At 42.5% G+C, this 27314-nt stretch overlaps 1 protein-coding gene and 2 pseudogenes across 1 annotated transcript in view; 1 reads left to right on the top strand and 2 right to left on the bottom strand.

Moving 5' to 3' along the window:
• Nucleotides 1-14601, bottom strand: part of LOC134483596 (disks large homolog 5-like) — a 41208-nt gene extending 26607 nt beyond the window's left edge. The window contains exon 1 of the mRNA XM_087601481.1: nucleotides 13967-14601. The gene's annotated coding sequence lies outside the window, so the exon portion shown is untranslated. The remainder of the gene's footprint in view (nucleotides 1-13966) is intronic.
• On the bottom strand, nucleotides 1005-2292 carry LOC147997884 (zinc finger CCCH-type antiviral protein 1 pseudogene; annotated as a pseudogene).
• A 6174-nt stretch (nucleotides 14602-20775) lies between the features above and the next one.
• LOC147997883 (uncharacterized) lies at nucleotides 20776-25003 on the top strand (annotated as a pseudogene).
• The last annotated feature ends 2311 nt before the right edge of the window (nucleotides 25004-27314 follow it).

Genomic DNA, 27314 nt, shown 5'->3' with positions numbered 1-27314 from the left:
CAAAACCTAGTTTCCACCCTACCTCTGTGTGCTATACAGAAAGAAAATAAAGAACCCCATTGCACTTGAAGTTTAGCCTCCAACAGAAGGAGAGCCTGCACAGGGCCTTTAAATAACTCTAAGCCCCAGCTTCCCCACAACCCCGTCCATCCATTCCTTTATTGGTGTGTTTTCATTAATACTCACTTTCTTCTTTGTGTGGAAAGAATGTGCACCATGTCAGTAAAGTGTGTGTGTGCGTTTGTGTTTGTGCATGTTCATCCATGAACTCACTATAAATTTTCATAAAATCACTCAGAAGTCCCTAGTGAAAACTGTCGAGGTGCAGGCAGACTCATGTTACTACTGTCTCATGGCACCTTGCAGGGAGCACTGAAATCGTGGGCTACTTTAATACAGTCTAAAACGAGGCTGTGCATGGTTTTCAGTGAAATTGTGACGTCATCCCCACTACAGAGAGCAGCAAAAGCTTCATGTATCACATGCTGCTGTTACCAAGGTGAGGCAAAGCCTCATCCCATAGAGAGTCTGGTAGGATTTGATGGCAGGAAATAAACTCAGAACTAAAATCAATCACTTACAAACAAAGAGAATGATACAAAGAGCCAAGGAAAGCAAGAGCTGGCTTTTTTTTTTTTTTTTTTTTTGAGAAGATCCACAAGACAGACAAACCACAGAGCCTATATCTAAAGTCCCAAATCAGAAATGAAAAGGGGGATATAACAAAGGACACTGAGTGAATTCAACAATCATTAGGGCTTACTTCAGAGGCCTTTACTACAGAAAAGTGAAAAATCTATTTGATACTGGTGATTTTTCTAACAGATAACAAATACCAAGTTAAATACAGATCTGGGAAGGTAATGAATAATTCCCATAAGAAAATAGATACAGTCATTAAAGGCTGCCACTCCAAAAATTAAAAATAATAATAATCAGGGCCACATGGCTTTAATGCATCCTTTCTACCAGACTTTTAATGAAGACCCAATAACAATAGTGCTTCAATTATTCCACTGAATTGAAAGAGAAGGAACATTGCCAAACTCCTTCCCTGAGTTTCTCCTTTTACCTAGAATTCCTGAGTCTGTTGCTTCTTCCATTGTCACCCCATCAATAGAACCATTTAAAATGGGATGTAATCGATGTCTGGAGCCTCATTCTTTCCCTTGACCTCCATGCGGTGTCCAGAAGGCATGCCTGTTCTCATGGACATGGACTCATCTCTTTTTGCTGCAGCAAGAAGAAAGCCAGCAGAGGAGGCAGGAGCTTACAAAGAATCAGTAGGATTTCTAGAAAAGAAGCATCCAGATCTCCATTCTCAGAAAACCCCTGGCTTGCTCTAATGTGACTGGGTCCTCAGACACCAGCAGCCTTAGATGAGACCAAGGAAAGCTGTGCAGAGTCCTGGGTCCCCAGGTTCTTGACCTCCTGAGTGACAGCTGTAGACACGTCCTCCAGGGAATCCTTACAGCTGGTGACATCTGGACAAGGTGAACCAGATGCCAAAATGAGACATGGGAGAGAAATCCTAGACTGTTTGGAAGGAATCAGTCTCTGCTTTTGCTTCTGTCTCTGTGTGCCCTGCTGCTATGATGTTCATGGGGAGCTCTCATGCCAGTGGGTCTCCTCCTAATGTGTTTGTTGTTGCAGATGTCCTGGATGTTCTGGACCCCATCAGAACTCAGCCCGTGCTCAGTCACGTGGAGGTCAGCACCTTCCTGTCCATCAGGTTATGAGACCTGAGACAGTTGAGGTAACGGCAGTTGGCCTGGGTGAAGTGCTCACAGACTTGGACTCTCTTGCATGGCTGTGGCTTCAAGCAGATCTGTTTGTGGCTGTCTCCTTTGTAGTAACTTTTGCAGGAGAAAAGCATCCCCCTGTACCAGGAAGAAGGCCGGCTCCTCTTGGTTAAGCCCAGAAAGCTCATGATTCTTCAGGACCTGGAAGCTCTGTTCCTAAAAACTTGGTGTGGATATTTGCAGAGGTTTCTCTGGGATTTTGCATAATGACTCTGTCCCAGAAGTTTGAGCTTGCAGAGGCTTGGGCAATCTGTAGCATGGTCCCTGGATGCACTTGAGATTGAAGCCACAGGCTTCAGTAGTAGCCGCCACCTACAGCGTGATCCCTGCCTGATCTCCAGTCTCCAATAGGAATAAGCAGTCTTGCCCAGCAGCTCCTAGAGCTCTGCCTCTGGAGCCTGATCCTACTCTGCAGTTCCTTTAAGGTCATGCAGCCCCTGTGGGTCCACAGGATCTTGGTGATGAAACAGTCTGCCCCAGGATCCCCCATGGTGCACTATGGCTGCAGCTGCTCCGGCTTGTGAGCTGGACTCTGCTTCGTGGAGAAAGGAAACTGGAAAAGGGGATAACACATGAAATGGAAATGAAGAAAATAACCAGTAAAAATTAAAAGAATTAAAGTCATCATCTCAGGAGAATGAGTGGGAAGCCAGGTCCTTAAGCAGGCAGGTTCTCCACAACAATGCATGCTGGGTTCAAGACTGGACATGAGGTGCCCTGAGCTTGGGACTGCCAGGCTCCTACTGGGAAGAGAGCATTCTTCTTCATTTCCGTAAGTCTCTCTAGATTTCTTTTAAGGCTTTCATCTCATCATTGACTTTCCCAATGACCTTTTATGACAAGCCATTATGGTTAACAAGAATTAAGTAAGGGCTCATTGAGCTGTTGGTAGTTGGAGGTCTGGGGGAAGCCCTGGACAGAGAGATCTTGCCTGCCAGGGGTGGGATGTGCATGGTGGGAGGGACTAGTGGAGTGTCATTGGCCTCAGTATGCACAGGCTTGGGGCTGGTGCCTGGCTGCCTGGTGCGCCTCTGTGGCTACTTGGCCTGGGTCCCACCGCAGATGCCCATGGTGGTTGCTGGCCATTTGTGCTTGCTCTCCCTGTCCTCCGGGCTTCTGGCGGGGCTGACCACAGCCTTGAACATGGACAACCGTGGACAAAGTGGGCCGGAAATCGGAGGATCATGGGAGCATCTTCAACTTCCCCCTCCCCAAGCACTGGCAGTTGCAGCTGGAGGACAAGCCACTGTGAGTTTCCCCACATCCAGGCAGGTGTTCTGCACCACCAGGAGAGCAAGGGCAAGCACTGCTGCCACCAGTCCCACATGCGCAAGGCCTATTTGCTGACTGGCAGGGCTTCACTTTGCTCTGCCTGGCTCTGCTTTGCCTTGCTCTGCCCTGTGGGCTCTCACTTCTTTGGCCAAAGACTGTTGAGATCCCGGCTTGCCTCACCTTTCAATAGGCACCTCTGTGAAGTGAGGAGAACCAAAGGGACAGAAGGCTGACCTGGCCCTGGAGACTTGTGTCTCCCCCTCCACCAAAGTGCTTTCCTCAGTTCTCCACTCTGGTTTTAGTTTGCAGGGATCCCAGCAGGTGGCAGGCTTTGCTGAGCCTCCCCTGTGAGAAGGGGACAGTGGTGGGACTTATGGTTGTGGGAAGACTTTCAGGGAGATGCAGGCTTTCTCAAACTCTCCGACCATCCATCCAGTGCCCTCCCTGGTTCCCATTCCCTGTGTTTGTTGCGAAGTCACTTTTCGCTGTCCTGTGTGACTTTCCCTGCAGACTGGGCTCTCCTGCAGGAGATACTCTCACATGCTTCTTTAAAAGCCCCTGTTCCTCAGATCTAGATCAGCTGTGAAAACAGGCTTCTCCATGCCAGGGTGAGAGCTACCCCTCCCAGCTCAGAGCTGCAACACCATAGGATCCTCAGGCCCCAGTGCTGGGTGGGTCCCATGGAAGAGTTAGAGGAAAGCTTCCCTTCTGAGAAGTGACTTAACACAGAAGGTTCACAAGTGACAGTCAACCCCCAAGTATTTCTTCCAGGAGAAAGCACTCAGCTCTCCCCTTTAAACAGTGTAGGCTCCCACATGGCCCAGTTTTGTGATTGGGGAAGATTTTCTGGAGCTTAGTTGGCCAGTCAGAGTGGGGCTACATTTTTTTTTTCTTTATTAACTTGAGTATTTCTTATTTACATTTTGATTGTATTCTCTTTCCCAGTTACCGGGCCAACATCCTCCTAACCCCCCTCTTCTATATGGCTGTTCCCCTCCCCATCCTCCCTCCATTACCACCCTCCCCCCAACAATCACGTTCACTGGGGGTTCAGTCTTGGCAGGACCAAGGGCTTCCCCTTCCACTGTGCCCTTACTAGGATATTCATTGCTACCTATGAGGTCAGAGTCCAGGGTCAGTCCATGTACAGTCTTTAGGTAGTGGCTTAGTCCCTGGAATCTCTGGTTGCTTGTCATTGTTGTACATATGGGGTCTCGAGCCCCTTCAAGCTCTTCCAGTTCTTTCTCTGATTCCTTCAATGGGGGTCCGGTTCTCAGTTCAGTGGTTTAATGATGGCATTCGCCTATGTATTTGCCGCATTCTGGCTGTGTCTCTCAGGAGCGATCTACATCCGGCTCCTGTAGGCCTGCACTTCTTTGCTTCATCCATCTTATCTAATTGGGTGGCTGTATATGTATGGGCCACATGTGGGGCAGGCTCTGAATGGGTGTTCCTTCTGCCTCTGTTTTAATATTTGCCTCTCTATTCCCTCCCAAGGGTATTCTTGTTCCTCTTTTAAAGAAGGAGTGAAGCATTCACTTTTTGGTCATCCTTCTTGATTTTCATGTGTTCTGTGCATCTAGGGTAATTCAAGCATTTGGGCTAATATCCACTTATCAATGAGTGCATACCATGTGTGTTTTTCTGTGATTGCGTTACCTCACTCTGGATGATATTTTCCAGTTCCATCCATTTTGCCTATGAATTTCATAAAATCATTGTTTTTGATAGCCGAGTAATATTCCATTGTGTAGATGTACCACATTTTCTGTATCCATTCCTCTGTTGGGTTCTTTCCAGCTTCTGGCTATTATAAATAAGGCTGCTATGAACATAGTGGAGCACGTGTCTTTTTTATATGTTGGGGCATCTTTTGGGTATATGCCCAAGAGAGGTATAGCTCGGTCCTCAGGTAGTTCAATGTCCAATTTTCTGAGAAACCTCCAACTGATTTCCAGAATGGTTGTACCAGTCTGCCTTCCACCAACAATGGAGGAGTGTTCCTCTTTCTCCACATCCTGGCCAGCATTTGCTGTCACCTGAGTTTTTGATCTTAGCCATTCTCACAGCTGTGAGGTGAAATCTCAGGGTTGTTTTGATTTGCATTTCCCTTATGACTAAAGAAGTTGAACATTTCTTTCGGTGTTTCTCAGCCATTTGGCATTCCTCAGCTGTGAATTCTTTGTTTGCCTCTGAACTCCATTTTTTAATAGGGTTATTTGACTCCCTGCGGTCTAACTTCTTGAGTTCTTTGTATATTTTGGATATAAGCCCTCTATCGGTTGTAGAATTGGTAAAGATCTTTTCCCAATCTGTTGGTGGGGCTACATTCTTAATCCATACTCATTCACACAACAGAACATCTTCCTCCCCACCCAGGAGGCCTTGACTTGAACCCAGGTCCTTCCAGGACCAACAGACCTGAGAGAACAGATTGCAGCACAAGAGAGAAAAGAAGCCAGAATAGTTTAAACTGGAGAAAACCCCCATATAGGCCGTTTACCAAGTTTAGGGGTTTGCATATTGTGGACTTCAGAATCTTAAGGTCAGATTTTTCTGTTTAGAACTTATAGGTGAAGCTGAAGTCTACTGAGGGTGGGATCATCCCAGGCAGGGAGGGGATCTGACTCTGCAGGCCTGGCCACCCTCTGCATTCTCCCAAAAATAATTTTTAGTCAGCTGTAAATCTGAAGTGAAATTTGTTTTTTGTCAACTCAAACGGTTGACATTTCGAGTCTCACACACCATGTGAGAGACACACATTTATCCACAGGGGATTTGAACTTACTTCTATAGAAATGACTGTGGGCCAACAGAGGGAAAGCATTCTTGCCTTTAGCATTCTGTCTGTATCAGAGACTACATGGACTGGCTTCCTGGACAGACATGTCCAAGCAGACAGACATTGTAATGAGGGAAAACTTAGGCAAGAAATGACCTGGGGACAGTGATTTCAGATTGTGCCTTTAGCCAGGAATCTCTGTTGTCATTATGGCAAGCAGTCTTGGGCCTGCCAAAACTTGTCAGTATTTCAGGGCTCTTACAACTGCTCCAGGTACTTCTGAGGTGAAAGCCTTTCATTAAAAAAAAAAAGTTTATAGAGCAATATTTCTCCACCTGTGGGTGACAACTGCTTCACAGAGATTGCATATCAGATACCTTGTACATTATGACACATAAGAGTAGCAATATTATTTATGAAGTAGCAGTGAAATAATTTTATGGAGGGGATCATCACAGCATGAAGAGCTGTATTAAAGGGTTGCATCATTAGGAGTGTTTTGAACCACTGTCATAGAAGCTGACACATGGGAGCAGACTCCTCAGCTGAGTAGAGACCCACGACAAGGGATACTGTGTCCCACCCTAGAACCCAGAGGCAGAATCTATCCCAGGAGTCTGTGGGTCACCTTGTCTTAAATTCTCCCAGGGTCAAGAATAGCATTGATCATCTCAGCAGAGTCAGCTTGCACAGCCCACATCAGGCCCATGGCTTCCCTTTACAGAGAAGGATGTGGGTCTGAGTGACAGCCAGTGAGAATGAGGGGACCCTGACACTCATTTGCTTTGAGCTGTGGTTTCTTCACCTGTAAAATGGGGGTGTTTCTGCTGAATTGGGTTGTTGTGGAGATTAACAGAACATACAACCTGCTCAGTGTCTGCCTGGCATGGACCCTGCTGGTTAAATGGAAGCTGTCGATGATGACGAAATTAAAAGTAGAATTTCTAGCCAGATAGTGTTAGTTGTGGGGCGCCATACAAGTGTTCTAAGCATTTTCTGATTCTAAGACCGCCTCGCATTACAACCTAAGGCTCTTGATTTAAATTTTAAAAAAAGAATAAATATAAAATACCAATATGAAAAAATCATAATCAGAAATGAGCTAATTCCTGCGAAGTCATTTAGCTTTACATTTTCTGCTTCTATATTCCAGGCATCTAGAGTAGCACTATCCGAGATCCTAAAGCCTTCTATTATGGTGCTACCCATTCATTCCTCTCTCCTTGAGGACTTCTCAGGTGACTTACCAGAATCAGATGGCTTTTAAGATTGTTCCCATCAGGTGCGATCTCTTTGTCCATGGGCCTTGCCCAAAGCTGCAGGGCCAACCTGTTGTTTTACAATCCAAAATTCCAGACATTAAGTTTACCAATGAAGTTTCAGGAGTCAGATGCTGAAGTCAAGTAAAGCTCCCAACTGTCTTTCCTGATTCACTGACCTCCCAGAAGAAGAGCAGTCCTGTTCCCTCTGAACACTTTCTTAAAAATCCTTTAACTCAAAAACTTTCCATTGGTTTAGTTATCTAGATTTCCTTTCACGTTGTGTCTTGATCTGCTGGACGTACGTGCACTTTTTACCTTTGCCATAAATGTGTGTGGTAGGTGAGCCATACCGTAATTAAGTCCATGTTTACATGAATAAACAACTCTTGCTTTAAATGTCTGTGCCATGGCCCTGCTATACCACACACTAGTTTTTCAGTAAATAATACATTCTTGGAGATCACAGTGTGATCAAATATTTTGTAACATGACTTAGTAACGTTCCCTCGATTTTATAAATCAATTTCTTTGACGAGGATTCTGGGTGTTGTCTGTCAGGTCTGAGTGCATCATCTTGGGAATCCCAAGGAACATCAAACTTGGGCTTTTGAAACTGTTGCATATGGCCAACCCGGAGCAAAAACCACCCAGGAATCTACTGATACTTGACACACATTAATTCACCTGCCTTTTTCATATAGTTTATGGCAAGAGGTCACCATTCTTGACCTTGTTTCATTATAAAACGTGGACCTAATTGTAAGAGTTGGGATCAAGGAGATCACCCCACAAATCACAAAATACCCATCTCAGATAATCATGTATGGTTTATTGAATACAAAACATCCATGAATTTCAGGACAGAATTAAAAGTCCAAACCTAAGGATAATAGAATAGAAGAGAATTTAGATTTCCAGTTCACAGGTCCAGTAAGCATATTCAGTAAATCATAGCAGAAAACATCCATAAGGTAAAGGAAGAAAAGGCCATGAAGGTACAACAGCCTACAGAATGCCAATTTAATCATACCAGAAACAATTCCTCCATTAACATAATAATTAAAACACTGAATGCACAGATCAAAGAAAGATCATTAGAAGGGGTAAGGTATAAATAACCAGTAACAAATAAGTTCAGACCTATCTGAATTACACCAGACTTCTCAACAGAGACTCCAAAAGCCAGAAAATCTTGGGCAGATGTAATGCGGACCAAGGATCCTATACCCAGCATAATTCTCAATCACCATAAATGGAGAAACCAAAATATTTCATGACAAAACCAAATTTTTTTTTTTTTGGTTCTTTTTTTCGGAGCTGGGGACCGAACCCAGGGCCTTGCGCTTCCTAGGTAAGCGCTCTACCACTGAGCTAAATCCTCAGCCCCAGACAAAACCAAATTTAAACAATATTTTTCTCTAAGAAAGCACAACAGAGGATTGTAGTAGGGAAACTCCAAGACAATGAGCTAAACTATACCCAAGAAAAACCAAGAAATGAATCATCTCTCAATAATTTCAAAAAATGAAGCACACAATCACCATTTCACCCATAACCAGAAAAAGAAGAGAAAGCAGCAACTATTGGTCTTTAATATCTAACCAGACCCTCTGTCACCAATCCCCCAGCTCCTAGGGAATAAACTGCCAGCCAAAGTATATACAGGGTCTATGGTTCTAGGTAACTGTGTAGAAGAGGACTGATTTAAGTGGCACCCACGTGGCGGGAGGCCATTGACAACGCTGAGGCCTGTTGCCCACCAAAAGTAGATGCTGGAGTTGTGAGGTGGGAATGGATATGTGTAGGTGGGGGAACACTGTCATATAGGCAAAGCTGAGCAGAAATGGGATGTAAGATATGATGAGGGGAGTGTGGAAAGCAGGACAACAGTTGAAATGTAAATAAATAAAATAACCAATTAATAAAAAAATAGCCAAAAATAAAATAAAAAGTGAAAAGGTAAAAGAAAACTTACACCAAAACAAAACAAAAGAAATCCTTGTAGTGGATTGGCCTAATTCTGCTTGTATTTTAATGCTAATATGTAGAACTCAAGACTGGTTAACCTCCAAAAACTGACCCTGCTCCCAGTTAACTGTGATTATAAAGAAGCCAACAGCCAACAGCTGCACAGTAGAGAGATGGGGGAGGTGAGCTTTGAGGGCTTTGCTAGAGAGGATCATGAGGAGGGAAGAAGGAGGAAGAAGCTGCCAGAGAATAAAGGAAGAACATGTGTGATGGAGAGGAGAGAGGAAGAGGACAGCAGCCATGGTTAAGGGAGAGGAGAGCCTGGTCCTGAGGGCTGTCCAAGTGCAACAAAGAGCAGCCAAGATGCTACACAGTCAGTAAGAGTTGAGCGTTATTGTTTGGAAAGTAGATCTGATACCATGGAGGGCAGGCAGCTGCCCAGCTACTGTGCTGATCAAGGCATATGATGAATAAATTTACAAAATATGTATAACCAGTAAGGAGCTCTATAGAGGATCCTAAAAGGAATACTTTAGTTTGAAGAGAAGGATAAAATACCAGAGGAAACAGGAAATAATTTAACAAAACTAGAACAGTCAATCAAAAGAAGCCAATAAAACCCACAAAAATTAACAAAATTAAATACATAGGTTTAAATAATATTTGCACGTCACTTAACTCAATTCCCCAGTAAACAGACATACATTTAGCCAGAAAGAGGATCACCATCATGAGAGATGTAGAGGATATACTAGGGAAACAGACCTAAGACACAGGTCCCTATAGCAATTCTATGCAGTTTCTCTATCCAGCTGACAGAATAGATTTCAAACCAATCCTGTCCAGAAGATGTAAGGACATTCATTTCATACTTTGCAATTACAAAAGATACTACAATTCTAAATATATACATATTAAACACAGCAGTCACAAATTTAAATATATAATTATCAGATAGATCTGAAATTACCCATTAGCTATAATAGTGGTTGTGATTGTTTTTAATAGTCTATTCTGACCACTTGGCAGATCACATGCAAATAAACAAAAGAGGAGGAGCAGAATTCAGTGACATCATCAGTCAAATGGACCTAACAAACTACACTGAACTATACATATATTTTCTATCAGCCTGTGGATCTGTCTCCAAAATTGACCACGGATTAGGACACAGAACAGCCCTCAGGAAAGATAAGAAAGCTGAAGTAGTGTCATGCATTCTATCTGAGCACAAAGGAATCAAACTGGTATCACACAATAGAAAGTGCAGTCAGTACACACTCTCGTGGAAGGTCAGCAACACAAACAACACACTACTGAAAGGGCCAAGGGAGAAGCACATAAGGAAAAATTAAAATTCCTAGAAATGAGTGACAATGAAAACACAACCACCACAGATCTATGCGATACAACATAGTTTTAGGAATTATGTTGCAGTCAGCAAAGCCAGAGCAGTGGACCCATCTAATCCCTTTGTCATGCATCAGAAGTAGAGAATGTGGACTGTGCCCTGTTGGGTTAATGCCTTGAACTGGCTCACCACATTCCCAATTTCCCTTTGCAATGATAACATATTTTTGGCATTACACATTGAATGTATGCAATTTGCCTTTTGATTTCATAGGGGAATAATTAAGGGACTTCCTGGAGGGTCGAAAAGCACTGTGGATAAACTGTGTAGAGACTGAAAGACTACAGGGGTTTTGGAAGCTGAGCTAATGTATTTTTATTATGATATGTTTAAGAACCTATGGGGAATTGGGAGTGGAATATGGTGATTTGAATGATAATGGCCCCCATAAACTCACATATATGAATGTTTGTTGCTGGTTAGTGGAAATATTCGGGAAGAATTATAAGATATGGATTTGTTGGAGGAGTGTATGGGATTGGGCTTTGAGGTTCCCAAATTCAACACCATCTATAGTTAACACTAACTTTCTCTGTCTCTGACTTGCACATATGATGTAAGCTCTCAGCCAGTTCTCTAGAAACATGGTGTCCTACCTGCTGCCGTGTACCCCAGCATAATATTCATAGACTCATGATCCTTGAAACTGTAAGCTGAAATAAACTCTTTCTTCTACAAGTTCCCTTGCTCATGGTGTCTCTTCACAGCATAGAAAAGAAACTAAGATTGGAAGGAACAGTTAAGTGAAAAATTTCTCAATAATATCCTGGAAAATAAAATTCAGACATTTACCAAAAGTGTCAGGTACTGTGATCAAGCTGGCTTGACTGCAGAGGTGCAAGAATGTTTCAACAAATACAAATGAATAAACAATGCACCACAGAAAACCAAGAACAGGAAACACACGATCACTGCAGTAGAGGCAGACAATCTCTTTGGCAAAATCCCACAGTGATTAATGCAAAAGTCCTGGAGAATCTGGGATATGGAGAAGACATACCTTAACATTATAAAGGCGATATGCAAGGCCAACAGCATCCTAACTGGAGGAAATCATAGTGGATTTCCACTAAAATCAGGAATAAGTCACAGATGTTCATTCTTTTCATCTAATTCAACTAGTATGTGAAGTCTTATCCAAACAATATGACAATAGAGAGATGGAAAGGCATGTCAATATGAAAGAAAGCAGTCAGAGTATTCTCATTTGCCGGCGATATGATCCATATATAAAGACCACTACGAAACCACTAGCAAACTCCTATGGCTCATGGACACATTCACTAAAATCACAGTAAAATCAATAGAACTCCTGTATACCAACAATAAATATGACGAAAGAAGCCAAGAAAACAAACCCATTCAGAATAAAAATCTTGTAATATCTAAGGAAGTAAAGACTTGTTAAAATGAAATCATTAGGAAAAATAAAAAAAACTGAAGAAACCAGAAAATGAAGAGGCCTCTCATTTTCATGTATCAGTATGATTTATATTATTATATTGTATCCTACCAGAGTCATCTACAGGTTTAAATCCATCCCATTATAATCCCAATACAGAGCTTCATGGGAATGAAAAAAAAAAATCTCAGAAGTCACATGAAAGCACAAATGAGCAGGGCAGTCAGACACGGCTAACTAATAAGACAGTAAAGCACTGCGGGAGGCATCACCTTTAATGATTTCACGTTCATTTTGGGGAATAGTAAAAAAGAAAACAAGCATGTTAATATCATGAGAGCAGACACAGTGCCTAATGGAATAAAATTGAAGAGCCTGATATTGGCCTATGTTCTTATCAGCATTTGGGTTTTGAGAAAAAGGAAAACAAACAAACAAAACAAAAAACTCACAACCACCCCTCCCACCACCACACACAAGTGCAGTTTTCAACCTGTGGGTTGCAAGCCCTTCAGGGAACAACCACATATGAGACATACTTTATACATGCTATTTACATTACAATTCAAAACAGTAGCCACCTTACATTTATGACTTAGCAATGAAATAATTTGGTAGTTGGGGTTGGTTACCACAATGTGAAGAACTGTATTCCTTGAGTTGTTCTTGGTCATAGTATTTTTCTGCAGTAACAGAAATGTGACTGATATATAAACTGGTACCGAAGTGAGTGGAGATGTTTGTGAGGAATCTCTTGATTTTTTGGAGGAGGGTGGGAGACTTTGGATTGGGAAAACTGTTGAATTATTTAAGGAGATCTTAACAGTTCTTTTAGTTTGCCACATGGGAGACATAAGTATTGTGAGTCTGTGCAAAATAGAGCCTCTCTATGAGACTTCAAAGGATGGCAGGAACTCTATTGGTGACTGGCTTAGAAGCAATTGATATAATTTTGGCCAACAATCTGTCTCTTTTCTGCCTGTTTACTAAGAAGTGACCTGAAGATAAATAAAAAGCTAATTGACTAATTGTTTTGAGCAAACTTCAAGGGGTAGATATCCGGTGACCTTCCTCATATGGTAGGAATGTGTGTTTGTATTTTTCATTGTTAATGTATCCAGGACTTCAGTTAATACTGCCACATTCAGGGTCTGGACGCATAGGAAACTGCAAGATCTCCCAGGATTTGGAAAATATCCCAATTGTTGTAAGGTCCCCAAAACATGTTGTCACCCCACACACATTGGGAAGCAACCTAAAGGAACATGACCCCCTCATTCTCAAGAGGAAGGGTGGGTGGGTGGTTATTTGTCTGCCGTGGGCTGTAGATGATTATTGTCAGTTAGGGGGTTGGTTGCAAGTTCTTACTGGCCATGGTCAGGGAGGAAACAGTAAAGCAGATTCGTATCAGGAATGTCTTTCTTCCTTTCTCTTTGTCTCCTCAATTCTCTGTCTAATGTTGTGGGAAATCAGGAGAAGGGACTAAAATGACAAAATCATAGATCACTGTATCTCTATTTATACTAGAAAGCAATACCAAGTCTCAAATATTTTAGGATGTCATGGATTTTTGAATGATGATAGAATTTAAAATTGTACTTGCATAAATGATTCAATTCACTTTTAAGATATAAGTATATGCAACTTATTCACAATGTGGTGTAAAATTCTAATTTTATAAAATTACTACTGCACACTGCCGTGGATAATTAAGGAATTCAAGCTAGTACTTTCCAACTATAAATAATCAGTCTTCCAGTCATGTTAGGTACTGCTTTAGTTAGGTACAGAAATAAGCTTTATTTAACTTCCTGTGTATGTTTTTAAAGTTAAGTAGGAAGTAAATCCCTTGGGAAAAAAAGCCACATTTGTCCACTGAGATAGACATTACATACAAAGGTGGTTCTCAAATCCTTTAGAGATCTGAAGAATCTGCCATTTCAGATGTCCTAATAGTTAAAGGCTTTTCACAGTGGGAGAGACCTCAACTCCTGGTAGTGTCCCCAATCTATTCTGAAAAAGATGATGGGCTCTAAAGTACCATTGGATGAAATACTACCCACTTACCTCTACTGCTGCCAGAAAGCTGTCCAGACTGTGCAGAAGTTGACCATGGGGAAGTCTGTGTCCCAGTTTTTGGAAAAAAAAAATAGGATAGTCCTTCAAGTGACCTGCTTCAAAGGATTGTTGTCAGAGCTCCTGGCCCAGTGAGTTGAAGGTGGATGCCACAGTGACACAGGAATATTTGCTGACTGACTCCCAGGGTAGCCAACAATTTCTGTCATTTCTTTAGATTTGGAAGCTGTTTGCTCTGAATTTCCTTTTATTCAGGCAACATTTCTCCTCCTCAGATCTTGGATGGGGTTGAAGATTAGATAGTTTAGTCTTAACCTTTTCTTGTTATGAGAATCAGAAAAACAAACTTGTTCACCATCGTGCAGAAATGTGACAGCCAGGAACCTGGACAGGAACAGGGTGGACATGGGAGGCTCAGAAAGCAGGGCTCTATGGACAGTCCACAGCAGTATCAAAACTCCTGCGATAACCGCTCTGGCACCATACGTCCTGAGAGAGGATGGGGATGCCAGGAGAGTGTGCGTGATCTGCCCACTGCCTGGGACTTTTAAAAGCTTGTACCACCCCCGAGCACATAGAAGAGCTTGAGCAGAAAGAGGCCGATGCCCAGAAGCCGCTGCTGTGGTAGGAGGCAGTTATGGCGGTTGGAGGTGGGGGTAGAGGTGGAGGAGGGATGGGAGAAGACCGAGGAGTTTCCCCAAAAGACAAGAACAGACACCATCCTTACTACTCCAGAACCCACGCCAATCCTACCCCACCCCTAAAATGCCCAGTCCACTGCCAAACCTCCCCATGCCAAGCATTCACAGCTTCATCCCCACTGTGCTTATTTCTTATTTTTTTTTAACTTCTTATTTATTCTCTGTAAACCTCACATCCTGCAGCTGAACTCCATTCATCTGCCCTCCCCTCAGGTCTGCACTCCACCCTTGCATCCTGCTCTAAATCAGAGCAAAAATAATCTTCGTGTGGAAGCTGAATAAAGAAAAAGAAAAAGAAAATTTGTACGCAAAAAATGTGTCAAATTTTAAGGATGAAAGACATAAATGCTTAAATTGTTTGGAATTAATGAAAGGACATTTGGTCTCAGAAGACTTATTATGGTTAATAAATGCAAGTTATGATAGATAAGGGATACAAAGCTTAAAAAGTGATAGAAAATGATTTAGGTACAAAATTTTAGACTAATATAATTTAGATAATGAAGTACCTTCTCCAATTTTGCAAAATACGAATGGACAGAATATTGTGACAGTAATTCTTACCTGATGCATCTCATAAGTTTTCTTATTTTATCTAGCTTATTAATGTTAAATTAAAGGTATTTCTTGGAGTAAAAGGGGAAATGCTGAGGTGACCTCCCTTTGTACAAAGGTGTGTCAACTTTCAATTGTTAGTTCTGTACTGGCAGTGAGCTAAGTGCTGGCAGGATTTCTCTTGTCATTTCTATGTCCCATCATCAGCTTTGCTATTTTGTGGATGTTTGTCCTTCTCACCAGCTCAACACAAGCTAAGAGATGTATCAGGTGTTGTCTCACTGCCGACTGGATGTAATAAAGATCTGATGGCCAAGAGCTGCTTTAGGAAGTATGTGGGCAGAACTTCTGGGCATAGAGAGGGACATAGGCAGAGGCAAGCTGAAGCAGGAGATTCAGAATAGACATGGGCAGGAAGAGATATGGAACAGACCACGGCAGAGGGGTAAATAGCTAACCAGCAGGTGGGTCTCAATGGTAGAAGAATAGGGTTAAATTTTAGAGAAGATGAGGGACTGCCCAGTGAAAGGCCTAAGATTCAAACTATGTTCGAATTCTCCATGTCCCATTTACATCTCAGGCAGCTCTGTGAAAATAGTACACAATACAGTATTAACATGGCTTTGAGTCTGTGGTTTGGTTACTTTTGGACACTGTTCCTCAAGACTGCAGGAGAAGGAACAACACACAGGGCAAACACATGAAAACCATGTGCAGCTTAGAGTGGAAAAGATCACTAAGAAGTTTAATGTCACAGCAAAGTCATGTGCTGAAGAGGAGGGTGACATAGTTAAGGAGATGAATGTTATTAACGATAAGCCTCCTGCCTCTGTGCTGTAGAGATGTGGAAGGTGTCCTCAGGGCAAGACTCTGCTCAATTAATGTTCCAACTTGGAAAAGGGAGCTCAATAGATTTCGTGCTCCTACAAAGCAAGTGCATAGGGAAGCTGCTGCAGTTGTCATCCAAGGAGGCAGCTGACAGGTCAGTGCACCTCATGTGGCACGGAATTTGGAGGAAAAAAGATTTTAAGATTCAGGATGACATGAACAGGACCAGGCGACTCTCACATTTATGTTTTTATTATTTGAGGCTTGAATTAGAATGATACTCATAGTCTGATGTTTTTTAGTTTTCTTTCATTATTTTATCTACATTTCCAACTTATCTCCCACTCCGCGTTCCTCTACATGACCCCCTCTTCTGTCCCCCACACCCTCTCCCTATGAGATTGCTCCTCCCCCCGCCAATTCACTCCCGCCTCAGAGGCCTAAGTTCCAATATCATGGTTCATGAAGCTTCCTCAGAAACAAGGTTCTCCCGTCCCAGTGATCCCAGATAAGCTAGTCCTCTGCTACATATCTACCTGGAGACATGGGCACACCCTGATTCTTTTATTAGTTACCTTAGTTAAGGTGTCTCTTCACAGCAATAGAGCAGTGACTGACAGGCTTAAATTCACTTTGCATCCCAATTGCTGTCCTTTCTCTTGTTACTTCTCTCCCACAGTTCCTCCCCAATGTCCTCACACCATCTCCTCTGAGAGAGTAGAGGAATATCCCTCAGAGTGTGCCTCCACCAAGACACATCAAGTTTTTGTAGGGCTGGTGGACCTTCTCCCACTGAGGCCAGGGAAGACACCTGAGTTAGGGTATCAGATTTCACAGACAGGCAAACCTTTGGGGATAGCCTCGGCTCCAGTTACTTACAACAGTGTATGTAATACTGTATTAAACTTAGTAAGGTTTATTTACCTTCACCTGGCAACTCATCCTGAGAAACAGTGCTCTGGCCTGATGCTTTTGTTTTCAGCCCTATCTTCCTCTTTCTTCTGTGCTTACCACTGTAACACAGGAGAAGCTTCTAATATTCATGTTGCCAGATCTTTCCGGTCTTGGGGGATAATTCTATTCTGAGTTGTATATGGATGTAATATCTTCTTTACGTATGATGAATATATACTTCAGGAAAGGACTGCTTCCTTGTTTCTATTAAGATCTAATATGACGAAAGGATTCTGATTAATATTCCAGAATCGTAGGCCACCAGGTTGGTATGTCATCACTCACTGAAGTGAGGTGAATTTTATAACACCTTTTGGCCACCCACTTTCAATGTCATTATGTGGTATTGCCTTAGGCTCTTTTCTACATTCCCCTGCCTTTGGCTGAGTATATGTTTGAGGTCTCTCTGTGACTGTGCAAAGAAGTAAGAGCTAGGGCTGGGCCACAAAATAAGAAAGTACTTGTTCATCCAAAAACAAAAACAAAAAACAAACAAACAACCAAAAAAGGCTCTAGGGTAAAATATTGGTGCTAGTGCTGAACTGAACTGCCGGAGGTAATTTTTTTTAAAGTAAGTAACTCTATCTTGGGGCTGATAATATGAATCAAATATCCTGCAACATAAGTTTGCAATGTTGCCTGCATTTTATAAATCAAGTCTGACCACCGTTTTGGTTGTTTCCAATCATGTCTGAGTGCATCATCATGGGAACCCCAAAGAAAATCAGAAATGGGTCCTTGAAGCTGATGCACAGGGCCAGTATAGACCTGAATATTACAGAGGACACCTTGATTTTTAACACAAGGGATCATTTCTCCATCCTTCTTGTCACATAATTTATGACAAGATGTCACCTTTCCTAACCTTAGCTTCTTTTCCTAAGTGCTGCCGAAGGGAAGATTTGGTGTCAAGAGGTCTGGACTCAGACCACAGGAACACTGAATTCATTTAAATAGGTGTAGTTTATTGAATGCACACCAATACAGTTCAACCAGAGCAACAGCTCACAACTGTGTACTGGACATTGCTAGGCCCAGCTCATTGCAAAATCCACATGGGCTAAAGCACAAGTGCTGGAAATGCTGCTGTCTATGGGCCCTGACTCGGGTCATTTTACACATAATTGTTCCTATTTTCCTTGAATCTAATGGGTCCTATGTGAAGCTCATAGTGGGGGAACTTGTTAAGATTAACAAACCTCGTAACATACAGAACATAACAGGGTATGTGACCAGCACCACACAGTTCAATGTCAGGTTTTTTTGTTTTTTGTTAGTTTGTTTGTTGGCATCCATGATGTGGAGGCGTATTACAGAACAATAGGAAAGAGCTGGCTGCTGTGTAACAAATTTGCTGCTATTAAGGTAGGTATGGGAGCAAGACCTCAGCAGTAGCCCTTAAGATGGGAAGGAGATGATGTGTTTGATAACTGAAAGGAGCTGCCTCAGCTGTATTTCTCTGCCTGCTCAGTGCCCATTCACCATCACTCTGTCCCTGAAGAGGAACTCAAGGTCTGCCCCCTGCTGCCTGTGAGCCAGGACTAGGCACAGAAAGGCAAGGCCACAGCACTGGTTTCAAATTCCTCAGTAATGCTGGATTTCCAATAATGTACTTGTATACACAAATACAGTGTGGTAAGTTACAATATATACTAATCATTTCTTACATAGGGCAACAGTTGATTGACTACAACTAATTCTATTTAAGAAAAGAGAAAGAAACCTGGCTCTTGTGGAAATATACAAAGAAATATCTACGATGCTGGGGAATGAATTCTGCCATGGACTAAACTCAGAATGGGGGCGGGGGTTGGAAGAAAGATGCATGGTTAAATAGCCCACCGGGTTCAAATTGTGTCAGCTTGATGTAATCTAAGGACAAAAAGTGGAGTATCTCTGATGGCTTTCTTTTAAACCCTTGAAAGGATCCCTGGGGACTGGCCTCAGTACTTCATACTTCTTGCTGGGGCAACAATGCTCAAGGAAGCTTGATTGTCATAGGCACAGTATTATGCTACATATACAGAGTAGATAATACTAAGATGTTCAGATGGTGATATCCAGTTATATATACTCTTAATGTTGACCTAAGGAAAGAGAGATCAAGGTCCTTACAATAGAATGATCAGTTCCATTTTTTTCTACCATTCCAAACTGAACGACTGGTAGGGAGAGAATGGTAGATAATCGAGAATTGGTGGATGATGCTTTGAATGAAGTGTGGGTTTCTGCGCTGGTTTTAGACAGGGTCACAAGTATCCCATGTTGCCCTCTCCCTGGCTGGCCAGGTTCACTTTGAGCTCAGATAAACCTCCTTCCACTTTCCAATAGATAGGCTTACAAGAGTGGCTTCCAAGGACTGTGAGGACAGCATTAGCCTTTGACAGTTGAGGTGTGTAACCACAACTATAGTTTTAGCCACGTTTTCCCATGTCTACCAGCTATTTCAGATTTTTGCTCTTCTATGCCTGACAATCAAGGACACAGAAAAATAACCTGATAGAGAGCAAGGACATGGTGATCACATCCTTACCTCTTCTGTACGTTCTGGATGAGGTTTGTTAAAATTCCAATATTGCAAAAAGGTTTATATAGGGCCCATCACATCAAGGGTCACTGTGCACTGTTCTATCTAAAATGTCTAATCAGAACTGACCACCAGATAACACTTCCTGCAGTCCTCATATGAGAAGCTTGGGATTTTGTTTTGACTTTTTCTTTTCTCTGTCTTTCTTATTTTTTGCTATATAAGTTGAGAGAAAGATAGTTAGGGCCATGACTTTGCCCCCAAAATTTGAACTATGGATGTGATCAATCAATGTTAGTGTGTGCATTCTATAAAGTATTCATTTTTCACTATGATAGATGCTTTTGTGTTTGGTGTGGTGGCCATTTCCCAGTATACAGGTGCTGGGACCTTGCTCTATCCACTTAATGATGTTTATAGCCTCATTTTAGACCTTTCTGTGCACCCCTATATCTCTTGACTATTTTATTTTTCTGATAGAAGCTCATGGTATATCTTACTCAGGCCTGTGAGCAGTGCGTCTTTGGCGACATTGGTGCACAGAGGAGAACCCCACCACCAGCATGAGGTTCCCTTCACTGATGGCTCCAATATTGCACTTTCCTCTGCCAACTGGTCTCCACACTTTTCCTAGCACCATAAAGACTTCAACTCCTTCTCCTAAGGAATATTCTGGCAATTGTCCATTGCTAAGCACATGACGTCATGAGTGTTCCCCTAACACACACCCATGTTGTAAACTACCATGCAGACTATTTCTTGATGTGATTTAAAGCACCTGTACATAATGAGACAGGAGAACTTTTGACTGCATATTCAAGCTGGTATGAAATCTCAGGAAGTTTTAATGGCTAACATTGGTGAATGAGGATAATTTGAGTTAGGATGAGACATTTTGGGGCAAGATATCGAAGGAAACATTCATTTAGATGCATAGGAATTACTAAGGTTTTTTTATAATCAAACCTTGAAGAAAATTTTGCTTTGGAAGCAGGAGGTGCTCAGTGACTCTGCCCCAGGAAAGGCTCCTGGAAAGGGCACCTCTGCTTATGCTCAGTACAGGGAGATTATTAGCAGGAAGGCAAAGTCTGCTCCCCATGACATCTGCTGTCCCTTCTTGGACATTCTATTTTCTCCTAGAGAGTTCTGGCATCCTCTGTGATGTCACCACTGTAGTAGTGACAACCAGTGCCCTAGTTTCTCTCAGTCTGAGTCTGGCAGTTACAAGCTAAGACATGTTTTCCCGTCTTCGCAAGCGTTTTTGGAGGGGGAACGTCGATTGTGGACAGACTAGAGTGAAGGAATCTGGCCTTTCGTCTCAAAGTAATGATGAACAGAGACAGCACTTCTGGGGAATGTTTAGTAAGTTCTGGGCAGTATATTTTGAGCTCCCTGTCAGGGGGGCTGCAGGCTTAAGCTGACCTTTCTAGCAATGGGCCACAGCAACTGGAGCATCTGAAAATGAATTGAATTTTCATGAATATCACAATTCCTGAAAGTCAGGATTTCAGAACTTTAGTTTCCCCAACCCCACAGGGAGTATATGGTAAGGCCAATGCTATTATCCTGTGAACTTCTGGCCTTTACTTTTACAGTGAATTTGTTAGGTTACATTGATATAATAACACGATCAGGAGTCATGGAGGGTCCACCTTTTCTGAGTTTAGACAGGGCAGCAATGTATTTCACTCTCATTGCTTCTTTAAATACAGTGGATATCTGACAGTAGTAACAGGGAGAAAACTGTGCTCCATGCAATAACCTTATGTTCTTAGACGTCCTCTGATTTCTTCTAACTGGCAGGGTCATCGTTAGCTTTATATATTAGAGATGTGTGTTACACACATTTTTCTAAAATACCAAAACTGTTTGGAACATGTGGACCAAGATTCAGCCTGTAACCTATTGGAACTTCTGGGGCATTTGTTATTTCATATAGGGGAACTGATAAGTCTGTTGACCATGTCCTCCATGGAAATGTGTTGTAAATCCAAAGTTGTTGGCCTAGAGTATCAGGGTAGGACATCTGAGTATCTCCAATCACTCAAGTCTTGTGGATGGTGAATTTATCATCTGAGTTCTGAACCCACAGTGGTGAGGGTCCTGAAACCAAGCTGTACCCTGTTCAGTTGATGATAATCCTGGAGAAGCCATCTCCGTAGTACATGTAAGCACCTGATGTCCGGCATAAGGAACACCTGGCTGCTTACATCTCTTGGTCTCTATAGAGTAGTGGGAGAACTGAGATCCACTGAGGACGCCTCTTAAGCATAGACCAATCGCCTAGCAGTGACACTGGGTTCCAGGCTTGTTCTCCTGTTTAGGCCTAACTGTGGTCTATGTACACTCTATGCATTCTCCCCATGCAGGTTCACTTGTGTTCTTCTACCTACAGATGCTGGGAGAGAAACATCTTCCCCTGAAACTGCCCCAAGCGAGAATCAGGCCAAGAAGGAAAAAGAGAGGCTGATTAAAGAGCTGCAGCTCATTACCGAGGAGAGAAATGACCTGAGAGATCGCCTGAGGTTTCTGACAGAGAGATCCAAAAACAACAGGTTTGAATCGCTCCAAATGCTCTTGTTTCATTCCTGTGATTGCAAGGTCACCTTCATCTTATCCTATTAAGGTTTTGGTTCTAGAAAGCTGGGCCTCCCTAACCACCCTGTGCTAAACCTCACCTCCCATATAGAGGAGATTCAGAACCTTGACCCTTCCTGAGGAGCAAGATGGAAAATGGACTCATCTGCTTCCATTTATTGAAAAGCAGAACTTGTGGTCTGAATGAAGAATTCGGGGATAAAGTCAGGGAAAGTGAATGTCTAGTGTGCGTTTGCAAAGCCCTTGACAGATGGTGGCTTTGCAAGATTGTAATTGCAGTGAGTTTATGGTGAGTCTCTGTACTTGCTAGGCAGGGGACTGAGTGCTGGAAGATCCAGGCAGCAGCCTGAGGGGCCTGGTCCCAAACTGTTCATCTCAATGCTTGACTAGAAGGTCTAAGGTTCAGGCCTCTTTGTTATTGTCTGTGTGTCTTGCCCTCTGAGACAGCAATGGTGGATGCATTTCTCCTGGTTTTCACAGTACCCTCTGTTTCCATATTTCTCTTTCTCTTTCTCTGACTCTGTTTTTACATTTCTCTTTTTTGTGGGTATTTCTCAGTCTGTGAGTCTGTATGTGCATACATCCAAATGCATATGGACAACTTTTATATGTTTATATTTCCCTCCACACTTGGAATCTAGGGGTCTATGTCTTGGCCTGAGTATTTACCTGTAACACATTCATGGTCATGTGAATGCTTTGTTCTGGGAGCCCCACTGTCAACAGCACAGTTCTTTGCCTATGTGGCCACGATTGTCTGTTTATTTGTATTCCTTGTGCAGATTATAATTTTGTGTTGATATATGGTCTGTTATCGGGACAGGAAAAAAGTAATCACAGGTTTCTGGGTGTGTTGGGGTAGGGGAGCATGGAGAGGTGTGGCCTAGGCTCTTGATAGCTTAACTGGCTTGACTGCAGATTTCCTCTTGATTGAACAAAGGGAGCCAGGGAGCCCTCCATCTGGATGCTGAGATTCTGGTGTCCTGGACAAACAAAAACAAGTTTCTGAAGCTGAAGAAGATCCCAATATGTACAATTCAGAAGGTGTCCTTCCAGGGCTGGTGTAGTACAGGACTCACCCTGAGCTCATATATTCCTAAATGCTGATGTTCATTGGATTCTATCATTTGGGGCCAGGCCACACTTCAGGCCAAATCCATATTATGAAGACCTGGAGAGAATGGAGGAGGCGGTCATGTCAATTCTGCACAACTTAGAGATGGAGAACACTGAGATCCATGAGAACAACCATGAGCTGAAGAAGGAGATGACCTTCTCTAGGCAAGTCCTGGTCAGAAAGGCTGTCACCTGTGGAATGGCCATTTATGACTTCTTTGTTCTGGATTGGACAGTCTTCAGCTCTGGTTCTATCTCTTGTGCTGTTTGCACATCAGTGTGCCAGGGTCATTAGGACTCAGTTTTCAGTTCCATAAATGACTGTTACTCATCCCAGGATTGTGTAGGCATCTTCAGAAGGCTCTAGATAGAACAGCACTGATTGAAGTCAGCAGGTTATTAGGCTGACCTGGACCTATGGTGTCATACCAGGTTTTACAAAACTCAGTGTGTGGACCACATGGTTAGCATGACCTTCTCTTGGTTCTACTGACCTCCTTTGAGGGTGTTGGCCCACTACTAATTGATGTTGCCCCCCTGCATTGGGCTTTCATGCATAGTTGTATATCCATGTTCTTTTTGAGAGATGCGGACACTAATTGGTGCTCGGGCCAAACATACAATTTATTCTTCCCGGAATTTACTCTTTGTGGTTTGTGCAGCAGCCTTATATGTATCGAAATGAATTCTATTAAGTCTTCATGGGTATCTGGGTCCTGGTGGAGTTAGTGGCACTCGGGAGTGGGAATGGGAGAAAGGGGCAGCATGATCTTACTATGCAGACTGTATTTCCAGAAACCTGCTCAGCCAGCTCCTGATGGAGAACACATGTAGGACGAAATTGGTCCCACTGTAGCAGGAGAGCAAGGAGGTGCATCTTGATTGTGCACTGAACCAGAAATATTTGGTTGACTTCAACAAGAAAGATAAAGACCAGCAACGTCCAGACCCAGCATCATCTGGCAGGGATGAGCTGCTGTGTTAGCTTAAAATTATCTGATAATGTTTGCCAATTTGATACATCTTTGCTCTCTCCTACCACCTTTCTAATTTACACTCACAACCAGCCAACCACCTCATGTAATGGAATTGTTCATTGCTCTGCCTATGCACAAGTATTCTGGGAAGCCAACCACTTTTCAGAAACTGAATTATTTTGCAAGTATATTTGTCTGCTCTTTTTGAAGCTGCAGTATAGAAATGGTGACAGATGAATAACATACCTCATTATTGCATATCCATGTGATAGATTGGATGCTATGTAGAGTTTTGAACAAGTTCTTGGTTCTTTGACAAATGACACTCTGTGGTCATGTGACTTCTTGTGTAGGAAGCACTTTTGCGGGATAAGAACAAAGTGCAAATGTCAAATTAGTACTTGTCATTGGCTTTGACCTTGGTGACATATGGACATCTCCTTTCTTCCGGCAACCCAATGAAGTCTCTTCCCATTGCCCTGTTCTTGGTTTGCACTGGTATAAGTCTGGGTCCCAGATTGGCAGCCCACATTACTTAGAGGCTCTCTGGAGATTTTGCCCTTCCCAAAGAGTTAGCAACAATGATATCAGTTAAAAGGTCCATGTCGACTGTCCAATAGAACTGAGGTGGTAGAAGGCAGCCTTCTGACAGCTGCCTTGCATTTCACCACCATATCAGTGTCTGAAAAATTGCCTTCCTCTCCCAGGTCTCAGAAAGTGCAAGAGAGCTGGAATTGGACACACAGCAGTAAGAGAGCTTCCTGAAGAATAAGTTGCTTTCTCAGGAGTCCCTGATGACAAACATCCTGAATGGTAACAAAATTTTTGGATGAGTATTCTTCCTCAGAGTTAATTTGTCATTGCTTAGAGACCCTAAATTTATATAACACTAAGCCAGCCTGACTGATTGAGGTCTTACTTTCTTCTCAGAAAACAGCACTTGAGAGACAACTTGGGGGACCTCTTTTCATTATGTGTGCAAGAGGAGATACAGGAATACATCTGTGCTTCTAAATGTTCGTTAAGAATGTGCTGTTTAGAAATATTTTTGTTATGATTTTAATTGAAATTTTCTTTTTGTTGTTTCATATTTATATGTTCTTGTTAATGTTTTTATCTTTTCAAAAATTTTTAATATTTTAATTTATTTGTTTTAATCCTGTTTTGTTGTAAAAATGAATTCCTTATGAATAACAATTGAATTCTATCTCTTGACTCTTAAGACCATCATTCTTATTCAAGGGTTCTGTCCCCTCCTGTGGACTTAGAACTGACAGGTGGAGATGGATCTCTGCATGTTCCATGGATCCTGGGATAATAAGTGAATTCAAAGTCACCGAGGGGTACCCAGTGTGACAGTGTCTTTTGTGTGGATAATGTGGCTGTTTCTCGGACACACACTTTATGAAGTAATCACTGACATGCTTTACCCAATTGTTAGGGTCCATGTGGTTCTTCTGAGAGAGCAGCAGATGCTCTATCCTGTGAGTCATCACCAGAGCTCCTGCAGGTGCTTTTGTCCTTCCACATCATGTACTGTATTAGGTGGACAGGATCACCTCCAATCAAATAGAGAAATCTCAGGAGATGTGTATTCACAGGAAATTTACTGAGCTGTATATGCTCAATGTGTTAGCTTGCCAGCCATCCCTACAGGGCTCTGGTGTTCCCACTGCTCATTGTGGGTCAGGATCATCCTCCAGCACCACTTAGTGTCCATATTAGAGCAGATTTTTCACCTATTATCAATGATGACCATATGTATTCTGCACATCTGACAAAATACAGAATAGAAATTAGCTTCCTGTTGGGCAGATTGGCATAATGAGTGTTTTGATTGTTAGCATGAAAATTATTTTAATCTAAGCAGTTTAGGCAGGAACTTCAAGAGCATCCATAGTGAATGCATCCTACAGCTGTGAACACATGTTTCTGTTGGAGAGCAGGCCTGTGGAAGCCCAGAACCTAGGTGGGACAGTTCAAGCTAACCTTTTCCATGGCCAATCTGGGATCGTATTGAGATTGTATTTTCCAGGTGACAGATTTCCAATTTATGGAATTGAACTAACTTACTGAGAGTGCAGTTGACTCAGAGAGTTAAAGTACAGAAGGAATAATCCAGAATGTCCACAAAAGCTTGCTGTCACCCCAGGGCTTTTAAAAGCTCAGCAGCTAGGGAAGCAATGTAGTATTTGGTTATTCTCATGCTTAGGTCTAGTCATTCATTATAAGCTGACCATGACACAAAAAGAGTCATCTGTGTCACAATAGAAACTAGTTGTAACTAGATCCACCCCACACTATCACATCACTACCATATTTGAGGTTCTCAGTTACTATCTAAGACCCTGGAAGAGGCCTGGGTCTTGCTACACATACTCATGATTTATGTCTTCATGACACTGTGTGCTTTGTTCTGTTGATGCTACCATTGGCATACAATACCTTGGATACTTTGTGCTGACATCTGTGACCTGAGACAATAGTTCATGTCATCCTAACCTGAATAAACTGTCCTTAAAGTACAATGTGGTATGAGGGGCCTTCTTTTCCTATGAGATTGCAAAACATTTCCAGTCTTCAGTCAAATCTGTCAGCCATTTTCAGTGCCTGTCTTGAGATGTCCAACTTTTCAGCTGAGAGTCTTCATCCAGGCTGCTCTGTAACTTTGTAGAAGATTAATAGGGTTCCTGTCCTAGGATTTAATTCAGTGTGACTGTACTTTCCGAACATGCTCAAAGCCCTGTGATCCACCCTAGCCCTCTGTGCTTTAGAGAAAGAAAATAAAGAACCACATTGCACTTGAAGTTTCTCCTCCAACAGAAGGAGAGCCTGCACAGGGCCTTTAAGTAACTCTAAGCCCCAGCTTCCCCACAACTCCCTCCATCAATTCCATTATTGTTGTGTTTTCATTACTGCTCACTTTCTTTCTTGTGTGCAAAGAATGTGCACCATGTCAGTAAAGCGTGTGTGTGTGTGTGTGTGTGTGTGTGTGTGTGTGTGTGTGTGTGTAGTCCCTAGTGAAAACTGTCGAGGTGCATGCAGACTCATGCTACTGCTGTCCCATGGCACCTTGCAGGGAA

The sequence above is a fragment of the Rattus norvegicus genome, unplaced genomic scaffold, assembly GCF_021556685.1.
Source record: "Rattus norvegicus strain SHRSP/BbbUtx unplaced genomic scaffold, alternate assembly SHRSP_T2T haplotype2-0000026, whole genome shotgun sequence".
NCBI classification, from domain to species: Eukaryota; Metazoa; Chordata; class Mammalia; order Rodentia; family Muridae; genus Rattus; species Rattus norvegicus.
Note: the sequence above shows the minus strand (reverse complement) of the source record. Positions and strands in the feature narration are given on the sequence as shown.